Source organism: Lycium barbarum, chromosome 8 (genome assembly GCF_019175385.1).
Source record: "Lycium barbarum isolate Lr01 chromosome 8, ASM1917538v2, whole genome shotgun sequence".
Classification (NCBI taxonomy): Eukaryota; Viridiplantae; Streptophyta; class Magnoliopsida; order Solanales; family Solanaceae; genus Lycium; species Lycium barbarum.
Window position 1 is genome coordinate 51,055,264 of NC_083344.1, and position 16,839 is coordinate 51,072,102.

Here is a 16,839-nt window from a genome sequence, read left to right on the forward strand (position 1 = left end):
AGCGTTATCCTCATATGGAAAATTTTATCTCGAGAAAGCATATACGAGTAGCGAATTCACAATTTATTTGGAGGGACCAGAAATATGTTCTAACCCCATTTTGTTTTAGCATAGCCCATGTGAAGGGCAAAATATGCGGAAGGGCAAAAATGTTCGACGAGCAAGTTTCCTCTAATTGGAAGAATACAAAATGTATGACAAGCAGTCGGGAATTGAGTGGTTCGCTCACGACTCAAATATATATATAAAAATATGGAGGTAGTTATGTAAATTAAGTACTAAAAGTTTCCGCGAAGTTCGTCGGATTCTAGCTTTCTTTTGCTGGTGGTCGGAAGATACCCTACTACACATTTTATCAGTTTTCCTCGACTGGTGGGAGGTGGAATTTGTGGAATAAAAACTCGAACTCGTGGGCTGTTTAGGAACATATATATACATGAAGGAAAATATTGAGGGTTTACAGGGGGCGACACGGTAACCATATAGTCAGAAAAGTAAAAGAATTCCCGCTAGGTCAGGGCGGGACCCGCTACGAGAACGCTTTGAAAAGGCTGTTAAGACCCCGATTTGTCTTAAATTACGTGACAAAGGCTGTGCGGGGCAATCAGTGTGATTATACCGGTCTTAACGTGCCTAAATTCATTAAAGTTGTAAGGTTAAGCGTGCTAGGGCCAGAGCAATTCTGGGATGGGTGACCCCCCTGGGAAATGTACAAAATTTTTGCAAAACTAGATATGAGAGACGAATAGGAAATTCTGGGTAACCGAAAGGGAATTAGGATATGTGGAATGGCTAGAAACTTTATAGGGGTCACACGAGTTGGGACGGATTGGATTGCTAAAAAGAAAAGAAAAAGCAGCGCAGCTCTGAAATTAGAGTAAATTTGAATAAATGATTGGAGATGTATTGTAAAAGAAATGGCAGTGATATATATACGTATGTGTAGGCCCCCCATTTATGATGATGTCGATCGATTGGTGAACCCTAATAGCCAGTGTTGTCATATACGATAAACATTAGCTGGACATAATTTACGAGAAAAGGGGAAAGGTGTGGTACCAATGTTACGAAATAGATTGATACTTATTTTGCTACCGGTTGAGATTGGAAGATCCAAATTTCAGGAGAAGTGAACCGCGAGAAACGTAATTAAGCGGAGCCTCTGAAAGAGTCGACGGGCAAAGCACGAAATAATTGTGAAAGCAAACAAAAAATGGAATAGTACAGGGCAAAGAAAAACTTATGGCATGAAATGATGAATCATGTGAATATCAAATAATCCGATTATCGAGAAAACAGAACGATAGATAAGGAATGGGTATGAAGGAAGAATGTGATTATTAAGAGATAAACTGCTACATTAATTATATTACTTGAGTGCCAGCTATTGGATAAGATTGTGTACTATATAATTGTGATTCTGTTAAGGTCTCGTACGGAGAAAATCAAGTTGTTGGTTAGAAAGAAAAGATATGGCGGCATTACTTACATGGGGTCCGCATTGATATTTATACGGACCCTAAGAGCCTCCAGTATATATATATTTTAATAAAAAGGAGCTGAATTCGCGGCAGAGAAGACGGTTCGAATTATTGAAAGATTATGATGTTAATATTTCGTACCACCCTAGAAAAGCTAACGTTGTGGCAGACGCACTTAGTCGTGAATCTATGGACGGCTTGACCGGCGTACATTCAGAAACAAAGAATTGGTTTGTAAAACTCATCAGTCAGCTAGCCTTGGAGTCCGTTTGGTCGATTTAGAAGATATTGAAATTTTTGTCCGAGAAGTTGCTGAATCATCGATTATGGAAGAGGTAAAACAGCGTCAGTTCGAGGATTCTATTCTGGTATGGTACAGAGATACGACCTTTGACAAGGAAAAGACCCAGTTCGAGGTTTTACCTGATGGGTATTGTTATACAGAGGCAGATTATGTGTGCCCGACGTTGTAGGGCTGTAACGGCCAATTATGGGAGAAGCGCATAATGTTAGGTATTTTGTTCATCCTGAATCCACTAAAATGTACCATGACCTCAGAAGTCTATACTGGTCGGATGGCATGAAACGGGGCATCGCCGATCTCGTTGACCAGTGCCCAAATTGTCAGCAAGTCAAAATTGAGCATCAGAAACCGGGTGGACTGTTTCAGGCAATGGATATTCCGACTTGGAAGTGGGAGATAATTAATATGGATTTCAGTACAGGTTTTCCTCGCACCCCACGGAAGTATGATTTCCATATGGGTTACTGTAAATAGGCTGACAAAATCAGCCCCTTTTCTCCCTGTCAGAACCACTTATTCAACTGAGGATTATGTCAGACTATATATTAAAGAAATAGTGAGACTTCACGGAGTTCCTATATCTATTATCACTGACAGAGGTGCCCAGTTTACGACTAATTTCTGGAGATTTTTCAGGAAGGATTAGGGACTCAAGTGAGTCTGAGCACAGCATTTCATCCTCAGAGCGACGGACAGGCCGAGCGCACTATACAGATGCTAGAAGATATATTACGGGCCTGTGTTATTGATTTCAGAGGTAGCTGGGATGATCATCTGCCGTTGATCGAGTTTGCTTATAATAACCACTACCATTCTAGCTCAATACGAGGCTTTGTATGGTAGGAAATGCAGGTCACCTATCGGCTGGTTTGATATTGGCGAAACAGAATTAATAGGCCCAGATATGCTCCAACAGGCAGTTGATAAGGTGAAACTTATCCGAGGGAGATTATTAGCAGCCCAGAGTCGACAGAAATTGTATGCTGATAAGCGACGTCGACCCTTGTAATTCTAGCTTAGTGATTGGGTATTTTTGAAAGTATCGACTATGAAAGGAGTAATGCGATTCGGCAAAAAGGGTAAGCTCGGTCCGCGATATATCGGACCTTATCAGATTTTTCGGAAAACTAGGAACGTCGCCAATGAATTAGATCTGCCATCTGATCTGGAAACGATATATCCGGCATTTCGTGTATCTATGCTCCGCAAGTGTGTCGGTAATCCTCCAAGAATATTTCCAGCAAAGGATATTCAAGTGACGGAAGAATTGTTTGATGAAGAACAATCTGTAATTATTCTGGATCGCCAGGTGCAGAGATTACGCACTAAAGATACCCCCTGTTAATGTCTTATGGTAAAACAATAATGGAGAAGCAATGACCTTGGAAGTAGAGGACGGAATGAAAAAGAAGTGTCCTCACTTGTTTCTTATGCTCACCGGTAACCTAAATTCCTTACGTGATTATATTCAAAGACGAATGTGTATCAATTATTCTACTCATAAGAAGAAACTCCCCCGAAGTACTTACAGACCCTATAAGACTAATCTAACATTCGAGAACGAATGTTCTAAAGGGGGGGAGGATGTTATATCCCGTATTTTTGAACCTCGGAGTATCTGCTGGGGTGGGGCCCACACACCGAGATTTTTTTTTTGGAACATCTGAAAAGTCATAGGAATCACATATGCAAAGTTAAACAAAACTCATGAAGTACCTTTGGTCCAAATCAAAGTGGAAGCCCTCCAAACGAATATTTTTAAGAAAACATTTTCGGGTGACCTGACTTTGAGGGGCAAAAACGGTATTATAAGTTTGGCATTTGGAAACATACCAAGAGATAGAGGTTATAGATAATTGAATTAGCTTTCCAACCATAGGTCGTGGGTTCCTAGGTGACGTCGGTACAAGGAGATATGGACGTTTTAAGGTCGAAAGGTCAGTGGGCTATGCCCAATTCGGGACCAACCGGGTTGGCCCAAGAAAAATGAAAAACAAAATCAAGCCCAAAAGAGAAGGGGTGGCCGGCCATCATAGGCCCAAGACCACCAAATTAATGAATATTTTCCATGTGCCAATTAATTATAAGTAGCCTTTATCCTTTAGAAGGTTCATGAAATTAACAAGGAGAAAAACAAGACAAACAAGAACAAAAACTAAGGGTCATTTCGGCCAAGACCCATGGAAATTAGGTACCTTAAATTTTGTTCCAAAAATTATTTTCTGGTAGTATTCCTACCAATTCAAGTACCCTCTTCAACGTGGTATAATTATTTCGGAAGATGGTTCATCCGTTTCATCGTTTCCGTACTTTGGTTAAGTGAAGAAGATTGGAGAAAAAGGTAAGAATTCATTCCATGTTATTATGTTATGAAGGTTTGTTTGTGTTGTAGTATGTAGAAATGAGTAGAAAGTATGGAAATATGGAAGTTTACAAAGTGGGTATATAAGTTGGCATGTAGCCATGTGTGTATAAATGTTGTATACCTATGGTGAGTTGAATTTATGTTGTATTCTAGTTGTGAGTATGATGGAATTCATATTGAGAATGAAAGTTGAATGAATTTGGTTGAAGTTGGAAATGTATGTGTTGGCCGAGTGGTGTATTGAAATTGAAATGGAAATGAATTAATGTTGTTTAATATGTTAGTTGTGTTGTTGTGATCTTTGCAATGTAAATGAAGGTGAAATGATGTAAGTTTGCATTGAAATGGAATGTAGAAGCTTATGCCATTTTAGTATGATTTTATGACATTATGGAAATGAAGTTGTTAAGGTGTAAATTATGATGATTTGAGAATATGAAGTGGGAATGAAGTTTATGACATTATGTCGGAAAGAAGGCTAGTTGTGCCATATTGTGTGTTTTGTAGTTGTTGTTGTTGTTGTTGTTAGTGTTGTTGTTGGGTTGTTGATGATTATTTTGGCCGAGTTGAATTCTCGGGGGTGCTATATGTATAGGGGAAATGCTGCCCAAATTTCTGTAGAAAAGTGTTGATTTGAGATTTAAGCCTAAAGCCTTATGGTTAACATTTGGTAAATGTGACCATTTGCAGATTTTGGACGAAACGAGAAGTGAACCTGGGAAGGCGTAAAGTGCGTAAAAGGTATGTAAAGCTATCCCGATTCTTCTTTTGGCATGTCCTAGGTGTACTAGGATTGGATTTGCACCTCGGAAGACATTCTGTCCATCTGAATCCGCATTTGAAAATACTCTTTTTTCGTTCAATAGAATTGAACCCCTTAAGTATGCTTTATTGAAAAATTATGCAAACTTCTCCAAACTGCCTAGAAAGTTATGGAATATCCCTAAGACCGCTGTAGGTGACCTCATAAGCTTAATATACGTAATGTGAGTCCGCCGCTTTGTTTTTCCCGAGGTGGGCCCACTATTTCCGATTTTACACTTATGGTAATTTGTAACTTGATTTCAAGCGATTTTTAAGGAAACGTCTTAACTACTTTTCCAACTACTAATGATACTTATTCTGAATACTATATTGAGTCTCTGTAAAGGTACGATATTTCGTATTACATTTAGTTTCCCACTATTCCCGCTTTGCTCTATTATTATACTATTGCTTTATTTTCGAACAATATAAAATGAAATGTTTTAACTATCCTTCTAACTTCTGAAGGAAAATTATTTTAATGATTCCCTCGAGTCTGGTAAACCATTTTGGGAATATGAAAACGATCCCAGAGGAATTATTTTCCATAACTCATTATGACATACGACATACACTTACTATGATTCTGTCCGATCTCAATGATTTGATTTGTCCTTCGATATGCCTCATTGAGTCTCTGGAAACCTATGATATTTTTATTGCATTTAGTTTCTCACTACTCCATTCGTGGATGCCTCAATGTTTCCCACACTGAGCCCGGGCCAGGATATGTTGTCAAGCGTAATCCTCTGCATTGTTCGCCGTGCCTCGATGTGAGGGGGCAGGTATACATGTACATGGGTTTGTGGAGTATGTTGTGCCATGTACACACTCTGATATGATATGATATGATCTGATATGGCCATCTGATATGCTATGTTATGTTACGGGGTTATCCCCTACTCTGTTCCTTATGTATGGTGGCACCAGCGTCGGGGGCGTGGCCACGTTCTGTTTGCCGAGTCCCTTGGCAGGGGCCGGATATGATATGGTATATGTTTCTGCACATACTCCTCATGTTTTGAAAATACGCATTTGATACTTCGGACGTCACACTCACTTCTCTGTAAGTTCTGTTTCGGTTATGATCTTGTTCCGTAATGGGACCAGGTACGACATATGTTTTCAACAAATACTATTTATGCTTTATGATTAGCATTTTGCTAGTCTAGATATTCTGTCCATTTTCTGTACCTTCTGCTTTGATTATGACTTTGTTACTACGTTCTGTGCTTTACATACTCAGTACATATTTCGTACTGACCCCTTTTCTTCGGGGGCTGCGTTTTCATGCCGCGCAGGTACAGAAGACAGATTTGCTGACCGCCTGCCTAGGACATCTATTCTGCTATATTGGGAGCGCTCTTTTGTTCAGAGCCTGTATATTGGTACAGTCTGTTGCTATTATGTATATGTATGCTATTCAGGGGTATGACGGGGCCCTGTCCCGTCTTATGATTCTGTTATGATCTGTAGAGGTCTGTAGACATACTTGTGTGGGTTCTGTATATGTTCGGGTATGATACGATCTGTGACAGCCTCATCGGCCTCCATGTACTGTGTCGGTTCTTTTATGCTAATTACTAACGTCAAGTGACTCTTATATTTGAAATATTCTGTCATTTTGCTAATTTGGGTTATCGGGTATGTCTGGGTGTCCAGCACGGACACTAGTCGTAGCCTACGGAGTTGGGTCGTGACAGATTTCTATTTGGAAAAGTTTTATGTTTTTAAAAGTTTTTGGAATGATAGGTTTTGATAGAGCGAATGTCTAAGGGTTCGCTCGAATCTGATGAGAGTCGGGTGCCCGTCATGCCCTACCATTGGAAGGGTTTGACAGTGACAAAGGTCTCGGTGTAGCGGCTAACTGTTGATCCTCATGAAGGTCTCTTCAAATATATGCTTTTCTAGACTAAAGACCTTACTGCGTGTCCGGAGCAACATGAGTACTTTCGGGGACTCCATGTGCTGACTCATCCTCATTGCCACGTGTCACAATGACATTCGTCCTGTTGTAACCTCCAAATTGTCTCCAATTCTAATAGTCCCCCCCCCCTCCCCCAGGTTCTGGGGACTCAAGCAGATGTGCCTGGGAATTGGAAAGGTGTTCAAAGTTCTTGAATGAACCGTCTCAGCAGATTGACACGATGTATGTCTTTTCATCTTGAATACTCTATATACGTTTCCTGCCTTGAATGGATGTCGATTTGCATTCTTGCTCATCAAGGTAATGATGACCTTGAGAAACCCTTTTTCTTATAAAACCACACTAACTATCTTACCTTTTTCACTCCACCTTCTTTCTTTTAAATCCCCTCTGCAAAGAACTCCAGTCGCTGGAAAGATTTTTCTCCCTTTGTTTATTATCATACCTTTCCTACCTCCTCGCAACATATCGACTTCACAGACCCCTTCTTCTGAGGCCAATCCTTTTCCAACATCCGATGTTGCTGGGACTTCCACCATCGTGGCACCACCACCTTTAGCCGTTGAAGATTAACTTCAACACGGCGGCAAAAACTTTTCCAGGAAAAACCCACCAGCTAAATCCATTATGCCAAAAAATTGGCATTTGGATAATGATCTCCAAGAAAAATCTGCTATATGGATCAGCCCGGTGGCCGTGATTCATATGCCGCAGACTATCAAACTAGAATCACTGTTGATTTCCTATATGCAATGAAGGTGCACTATCGGGGGAAAGACGCCGAAGTTATTATCTCGGTGAAGGTGAAAGAATCACTTTTTATCGACAGGGGTATTCATATGTTTATACATACCTCTTCTCAATGAAGATCGACACTCGTATAGACGAGGTCATCCTCGACGTTTTTCGGCGCTACATAGTGTTCCTTGCCCTAGTAGGCCTATCGATATTGAGAGCCGTTGCCGGTCTCCGGTATTTTGCTAACCTGTCCGGTGTGGAATTTACCTTTGATTATTTAATCCGGGTGTATTCTACAAGGATCATCCGAGGAGGCATTATTAAACTCGTCAAAAGAGGCAGTAGGTCAATTCTTAGCAGCCTTGACAATAACCATGCCAGAGGTTGGCCGGAGCGCTTTGTGATCGTTGCTACTGCCGACATTATGCATGCCAATTTTCTGAATCCACACCCTCCCCCCCCCCCCCCCCCCCCCCGCCCCTTCTTTTTTCCCTTTAGCTAATTTTTTCCCTATATCTTTTAGCTACTCCTTGGGAACCCTAGCAAATTTAAAACCTTTTCTACGTGGAAAGTACTTTCCGAGGACTAAAATTGCATCTCAAGCAACCATGGTAAGTATAAAATAATAAGTCATTAGCAAGGAAATGCTATTGCAAATCAGTTAGGCGCTACCATAGGCAGAACTATGAAGATATTGTAAGGAACTAAGGAGTCCAACCAAGGAACTAAAAGGAGATGATGTGGCATGTATAGAAGGTCGACTAGTACTAAGAGAGATAATCTAGAATAACATAAGATAAGTAAGCAAGGAAAAGTGCTACGACTGAACAGGGGAATTGTCCACTAGCAGAGAAATAAAAAGCAAGTAAAAAGGGTACAATGGTTAAGGGTACTCACAGATCGGCAGCAAGCCATCGCAAGCACGAGCTAGGATCACCTTAATGGGGAACTGGATGATAATTGGGTACTAGGTGACCACTGGTTACACACATAAGACCATGGGGATGTGAAACTAATGGATGAATTTGATGAAGAGCTAAGGGAATATGAAAGAAGAACGACGAGCCATATTAACATCAGGGTCTAAGTGATACAATTCGAGTGGCATCAAGACCTTTTACAAGGAGCCAAGCGAGGAAACTTCAAGCTATGCAAGCATTGTTCATGAGGAGGGACATACTTGAATACACTCTAGCACCTTTCCGGGGATTTCAAGTGTTCATGATAGCATGAGAGGATGGTTTGGAGAAGAGGGTTGAAGATGGTCATACTTGTAATGTGGCTAAGACTTGAAGATTTGCAAATTCAAGCTTTGTTCACAAAAGAAGACACCCAAACAAGGCCCTTACTTCATTAAGGGTAAAAGTGTAATAGTGTAGTTGTCTTCTTTTGAGCCTTAGTATAAGTAGTAGTTTCTTTCATTTTAGAAGACTTAGACTATTTTGATTATTATTACTTGATATTTGGATATTGTAACTCTTGAGAGTTGAGTGATTGTTAGCCTTGGATTGGGTGTTTGTTGAGAGGATAGGTTATTAGGGATTTTAATCCCTCTTGGTCATCCTAAGAATTTGGTTGCTTCTTGTTCTTCAATTTAGAGGTCTTTGTTTTCTATAACTTGGGTTGCTAAATTAAGTCTAAGTTGTGTCAAATTATCTATCTCTTTTATTTCTTGCATTTTTCTTGTTGTTTTGTTTCCAATATGGTATCACTAAGGAAGACAACTGTTTCAAAAAATCAATGACACCTTCGTAAGCTCACAAGCTACACCATTTGCGGACGAATGTTTTTAAGGGGGGAGGATGTTACACCCCGTATTTTCTGAGAAGCACTTATCCAAATTTGGAATTAAGTATGCTTAACTACTGCTATGTAAAACAACTTTGGATTATAAAAATAAGGAAATAAGCATTGTCAATTATATTCTATGAGTAAAGGATGCATATAAGGATCACTGGAAGGTCCTATAAGGAAGTGAGCGAAAGAAATTGAGTTAGCATGACTTTGGAGAAAAGACGAGCAAGGTTTCGTATCATAATTTTGGTCCAAATTGGAGAAAGAATATCTTTTATTATGTGAGGAGTTTTGAAGTAAAGCACAAGCATAAATTGAAGTTCATGAACTCTAGTTTCCAACACGACAAACTGTGCATCGATAGGACATCGAAATCAAACATTATGAGCATTTTAAGATGGGCTGTCAGAGAAGGGAATTAACCCAGCGCGAACACGCCAGAAGGTGGCGCGAACGTGCAGAGGAGAATCCAGCAACTCAGAGCGAACGCGCCATAAGGCAGCGCGATCGCGCTGAACAATTTTTGAGTCGGTCCATGCAGATTCTGGAACATTATATAAGGGGGTTTGCCCCTTCTTTCTTCATCAAAACACACTAAAAACTCTTCCAAACGTTTCAAAATTTCCCCCTAGCCTTCATACATCAAATTTTAGCCGAAATCAAGTATAATCCCCGGATTCTGGTCTAGAGAACTTATAGTTACATTGATAAAATCATATTACGGCGAGTCTTGGTTTGAATTCAAGGTGGAAAGAGAAGATATTGCGGTTCAAGCGGAGGTAAGGTAAGAATCATCCTTTATTGATATTGATTTAAGTTTATTTACGGAGATAAGGTTATTAAATAATCGTATAACAAGTTATCTAATTGAGAAATTTGAGAAACATCGTGTGGGATGTTTTATGGAATATTTTGGTATTGATGATGATATTATTGGCGTTGGTGTTGTTGTTGTGTTGGTTGTTGGTATTGTGATTTCAGGCTAGGGATATAAACAGGGGAGATGCTGCCCGAATTTTGGCAAATTCTAAAAAAGTTAAATTTGAAGGTTGGGATAGGCATATGACGATAAGCCTAACAATTGTATGAATTCTCTTGAAAGTAGATTTATTAGCACGAAAGGATAAGCGGTAATAGTACGAGACCGAAAAGGTATGTTAAGGTTGTTCCTCCTTTTCTTGGAATGGTTCCATATAGAGATTTGCCAAAGTAGAGAAACCTTATGACTAAAGATTTGCCAAAGTAGAGCTTGTCATATTGTTGCCTAGTTTCCGACTGTTATGTTGTTCTTTCTGAGGGGCCTTAGCCCCTTCCTATGTCCTTGAGTTCATTGAGAGACAAAAGAGACATGTTATTGTTAGTGTTTTCCAGCATATGCATGATATACTGCATGATATACATATATAGTTTTCTTTAGCCTGGCCACTTGGTCAGTAAGACATTTTTATTTTGCCTGTCCTACGGGTCAGTGAGACAGATATGCCTGGCCTATGGGTCAATGAGACAAATTGCCTGGCCGACGGGTCAGTGAGACATATTGCCTGGCTACTTGGCTAGTGAGATTTCACAGTTGCCTGGCCACTTGGGCAGTGAGATATATATAATAGTATTATATTGCATTTCATATGAGACAGGTCAGGTAAGATTTTCAGGGCATTCTTTGGCCTCCAGATTGTATTATTTTCAGTTCAGTTTCAGTTATTCGATTACCATACATGCTCAGTACATTGTTTCGTACTGACATCCCTCTTGTTTGGGGGGCACTGCGTTCATGCTCGAAGGATCAAGTAACCAGACACACGATCCAGCTCAGTAGGTCTTCCACTCAACTGCAGTCAATGCGCTCCACTTGGTCCGGAGCTCGTGGTATGATATTTTTACATGAATATACGGATATAATGGGGCCATGTCCTATCCTTTCTATAGCTCGTGTTCCCTAGAGGTCTGTAGACAGTCTTATGTAGTTGGGATGTTATGTAGCCTTGTCGGCTCTCATTTTTGTTTTGCAACAGACATAGCAGCCTCGTCGTCTTGCTTAGTTGTGTGTATATATATTTTGGGTGTGTGTGCCCAGTTCAGACAAGGTAGTCAGCATTATATTTTGGGTGTGTGTGCCCAGTTCAGACGAGGTAGTCAGCATTACGGCCTCGCCGGCTTGTTGGTATTGTCTTTGTGCAGGTAGGCCTTATCAGAGTTTCAGATTTAGGGTCATTCTGTCAGGGCTAGTTTAGCACCGAGTGCCGGTCACGCCGCTTCAGATTTGGGCCATGATAATAACTCTTAAATCAGAAGTCCTTATTGTGAAAGCTTTTCTCCGGTATGCCTAATTCTACCCCTTATGTTCGGCTTAATGAGGTGCCAGATGATGATGTTGTAGCCATCCAGATCATTAATCAAACACGTGAATGCAAGAAAACCCGTAAGGGTTCTTCATCAAGTCCCTGGTACGGGATCAAACAGACCAAAAGAAACGTTTCCAAAGGTTCTGAGGGAACCAACCGAAATCCTCCTCGTGTCCCTGAGAATCAGTCCCAACTCATACCACCGCTGGTATCTGATGGATTTGGATAGTGAAGAGCCCGAGGAGGAAGACTAGCCCCTGGCAAGTAATGAAAAGAGGAAGAGGACCGAGGATCCAACCCTTTTTCCCAGAGAAGAGTCCCTATTATTGTTCGCGGAGATGGACATCGTGGAACATGGGGCTTCGAGGAGACGATATTCTTCCACATCCGTTAGTTCTGGTGCTGTGATCTTGAATGCCCCGCCTTTAACTTCCTCCACTGCTCCTACTCTTTCAATTCTATCGATTTCTGAGGATCCAGCCTCTGTGACTGTGCAAGCTTCTTAACTGCTTCCTGCCTTAAGCTGACAAAGAGGTCCACCCTCCCAAGGTTGCCAACCTCCCCCTCACAAGGACGAGCTACTAAATGAATACCTGGCATCGGTCGAAGAACCTGATGAATTCAGGATTGTCACCTTCCAAGTTACATTTGAGTGTCACCTTGTGTACAAGCCAGAGGGTGTGGCCAACTACATGAAGCATGTGGCCTAAGAGAAATATTGGAATGAAAACACGCGAGGTCTCTTCAGAATGCATTATTACTGCGGGCATGCATGTTGTCGCCTCCATAACCTCCTCCTTCCTTTAGTGGACCTTAATATTTTCCTCTTGTTTGCATCGCATAACTTTAAGTTTTATTTCTGTCCAATTTTCTCTGCAATGAAGGCTTTCAAAGGATGATCAAGGAGAAACCCGCAGTTGTATCCGAAAGGGACAATGTTGTGGAGTGCATGTTAGCAACTGAAGCTAAACTTATCAGGGTCAAAGAGTTGGAAGCCAAATTTGAGCAATCGGAGGCAGATAGAGAAGACTTCAACCAACAAGCCACCATCCTCCAAAACCATGTAGAGGATTGGAAAATGAAGTTGAGCTAGGCCAACGACTAAATAGCTGACGTGACAGTGCTCATATATGGCCTTGAAACTGACGCTCAGTCTTTAGACGAAATCATCCACATCAAGTATGCTGACGTTGTTTCTGTAAGGAAGGAGAATAAGCCACTGAGGTCTAGAATGATTGTTATCTCTATCAAGAATCGGCAGCACCGAGACTCCTATATGGAGCTATCCTATACCATTGTGGTTCTCCAGAGGGCTAATGCCGACCTCACGTGTGTGGCCGAAATAGATGAGGATAAACTCAAATCTGCCATTGACAACCATTGTCACGCCGCAAATCAGGAGAAGTGTAGCCGGCACCGGTGCCACACTCGGCCCGAGCGAACCACTTCGAACATGTAACTCTAGTGGGGTAACCGTCAACTTAGGCCGACAAGGCGTACCTGTAAATAGTTGATACCAACAAGGCCGCACTCTGAACATCTGTAAAAGCTAGCTATCATATCTGAAAAGGTACACACACCCAAAATACATATACGTAATTGCGCAGGCCGAATAGGCCGCCATAAGCGTCTACAATCAATAGTAAAAAAATGAACATATTGTCACGACCCAACCGGAGGGCCATGATGGGCACCCGGTGCTATCCCACCCGGGTACCTCTTAACGTACATTTTCATTCACATCTAGGAGAGCCACATGGCTTACTCATAATTTACATACATCAATAGTGCTAATCTCATTGGGAACCAATACATTTATGTCATAATCAATAACTATGCCCATATCCATATACATAGGCCGACGAGGCTATCAAAATGGTATACAAAAAGTTGCGCCGACAAGACTGCAAGACATCTAACCATACACAACTGTCTACGAGCCTCTAAGAAGAGTGGGTAACATCATATAGGCGGAACAGGACCCCGCCATGCCCAAATAATACACAACTGCACAACACAAGGTCACTTACCATTAAAGAATATAAATAGTAGAGTTTGTCCCATAAGTTGTGCCTGCACACTCGGTCTAGAATTCTGATATCTATATACATACGCATTTTATTTATATTTACTCGTTGTCAATCAACTTACTCGTAAATCATGATTCTGGCTATCACTAGGTTACTAACAAATATAGTCATCTCAAATTGTCGGATTTGCTCATATTTCTCAACTCAACACAATCATCACAACCGGGATGATTCATGACAGCATAAGATCCGAATCAATCGATGTACACATATTGTAAAAGGAAACTGACAATATACCAGGGACAATATCAAGGGAAGACTCAAGATCCTGTCGCTCAGCTAACGCATGGATATGATGCTGGGATTCACTTGGACCGAGCGTTCCTCTTTGGTCTCTATCACCACCTACTAACACCTGTGGCCTTGGCCTTGGAGGGCGTAACGATGACGAAGAGCCAACTACTAACCCCATAGGTCGAGCCTTATCTCTACCACGCCTCCATGGGCAGTCGCGCATGATATGGCCTGGCCGAGCACAGGTATAATAAACATCCGAGCCCAAGCGGCACAGTCCCCAATGTAACTTGCGACACTGAGTACATCGTGGTACCGGGGATCTCGTCTGACTAGAACCACTCCGAGTCCGGGAACTAGAAACTATGAGACTCTAGGGTGACCTAGAATAAGTAGATCCATCAAATCTGGGTCTAGGAAACTGCAGAGGAGCACCACTTGTTGCACTAACCGAGTGACTAGAGAATTGTTACCTCGGAGCACCCCTACACTCATGATCAAACCCCGAAGAACTAACCCTCTTTCTCCAATCCCTGTTATCATGGCCCACATCATACCGCTGAGCTTGAGCGGCTACCAATTGAGTCAGTAGAAGAATAGCTTGTCTCATCTCTTGGCCCGAGGAGTCCGAAGGAGGAACGGGGGGTGCTGGAGCTAAAGTTGAAGCTCCCCTCTAATCTTCAAAAGTGGGCGAAGTATGGGAAAACCGAGGTGGGTCCTTATTCTGGGGTTCGCCCCCCTCTACATCTATAGAAGGCTCTCGATCAAGCCCTTCTGCAACCACCATCTTGCCCTTCTGGGCTGCCGTAGCCTTTCCTTTCATCAGCTTTGCTGAAATTATAACGCACAATTAGGGAGGGGATAATCTTATAATACAACTCTATCGCACGATCTCGTAAGATGAAAAATGGTCATTTTTCCTAAATGCCCTGTAGCCTCTTGTTTATTGGCGGGGCGCGCAACACACCATAAACAAGACTCTACTAGACACGGCTCGTAGACACTTCCTAGGACTGAACTGCTCTGATACCACTTTTGTCACGACCCAGCTAGGGGCCGTGACGGGTACCCGGGGCTAGCCACCTAGCACCACTCGTGCTGCTACTCATCTACTCGTTTAATGCTGTTCTATCAATTTATACTCAAGACATAAGAAAATCATCTTTTATCAGTTTAGAACTTAAAATACTTTTATACGCATAAGCCTCTCGGCCATTAAAAGAACATATACATATTATACATGATAACATCTCGTGAGACCATCTAACCCACACTGCGTATCTACGATCCTCTACTGGAGTGCTAAACATGAAGACGGGACAAGACCCGTCATGCCCAAAATACATATACATATACATGGTTGTACACAAAAGAATCATCATAAGCACCTCCGAACAATGGAGTGCTCTCAATCAGCTGACAGCTACTACGGATCTGGGTCAAGCTCTCCTCCCTGTCTACCTGTGGGCATGAACACAACGTCCAAAGAAAACGAACGTCAGTATGAACATTGTACTGAGTATGAGAGGCATAAATAATGAAATAAGGCAATGATATAAAAGAAGTATCAATATGGAATAACTGTATCTGACTATCAAGTGTAAAAGAAATAGTGCATGCCGGCTTACTCATAATCATCATCATGTCATGTATACATAAATATATAAGCTACCTGCCCATATAGGTACGGTGTAATAATGTATAAGCTGCCCGTCCCTATCGGATCAGTGTGATAATCATAACATTAGCCTGCGTCCAGGCCTCCCGCGTCCGGGGTACCATCTAATGCCGCCCGCCTTAACGGTGCTGCCCGACCTTATAGGCGCGGTGTAATGTCATCAACATGTACTCATCATAATATGCTTATCGTAACATACTTATCATAATACATGCATAAGGCTTACAAATAACTTTACTTTATCGGGGTGATGTAAGGTCGTGATCCCCCGATTTCATTATGATATTCTGCCTCACCTTGAAGGAACTAACATATAAGGTGAGTGTGAGCAATAAATAACATCATATCATTTTAGGATCATCATATCATATCTCTTATCTTATATAGCCAATTATGAGTATAGGCTTTTAGCTTTCCGGAATATAGGAACTCATGAAGAGGAAGGATAATCATGCTATGAGATTCATGCCATTAGAAAGAAAATACTAGCCTCACATACCTTTGATGTTTAACTAAGCTATCGCTTGCTTGCTCTCCTTCGATATCACGTTTCTACCTTCAAAAGAGAGTTCGCACTATCATTAGTTAATTCGATTATAAGAACGCGTTACTAATTCTAGGGAAAATTTGGGCAGTACTTCCTTTGTTTATACTAATTTTCCCATATGCAATACCAACTCCCGCACACTCACAACAACATTCACAACATCGCAATCAATAATCATCATTTATATACATTGACCACAATCCACCATTTTCCTCCAATTTCTCCACATTTATGGGTTTTAGCTCATCATCACATTTTCTCATACATCACACCTATTCCATGGTCTACACATCATTTATAGCATATTTATACTCCCAACTCATCAACATTCATAATTCAATCCAACTATCATTCAACTATGGCACTATTCACATTTTATGACCCATTTACTACACTCTTCTATAATCCAAGTGTTTCAACGTATACATACTTCAATCATCATGAGGAAGTCATAAAACTTACCTTAGATGTGGTAGGAATGATCCTTGAGTAGCAATACTCTTCTATACCAAAAACCCTACTTCACTTCTTTTGC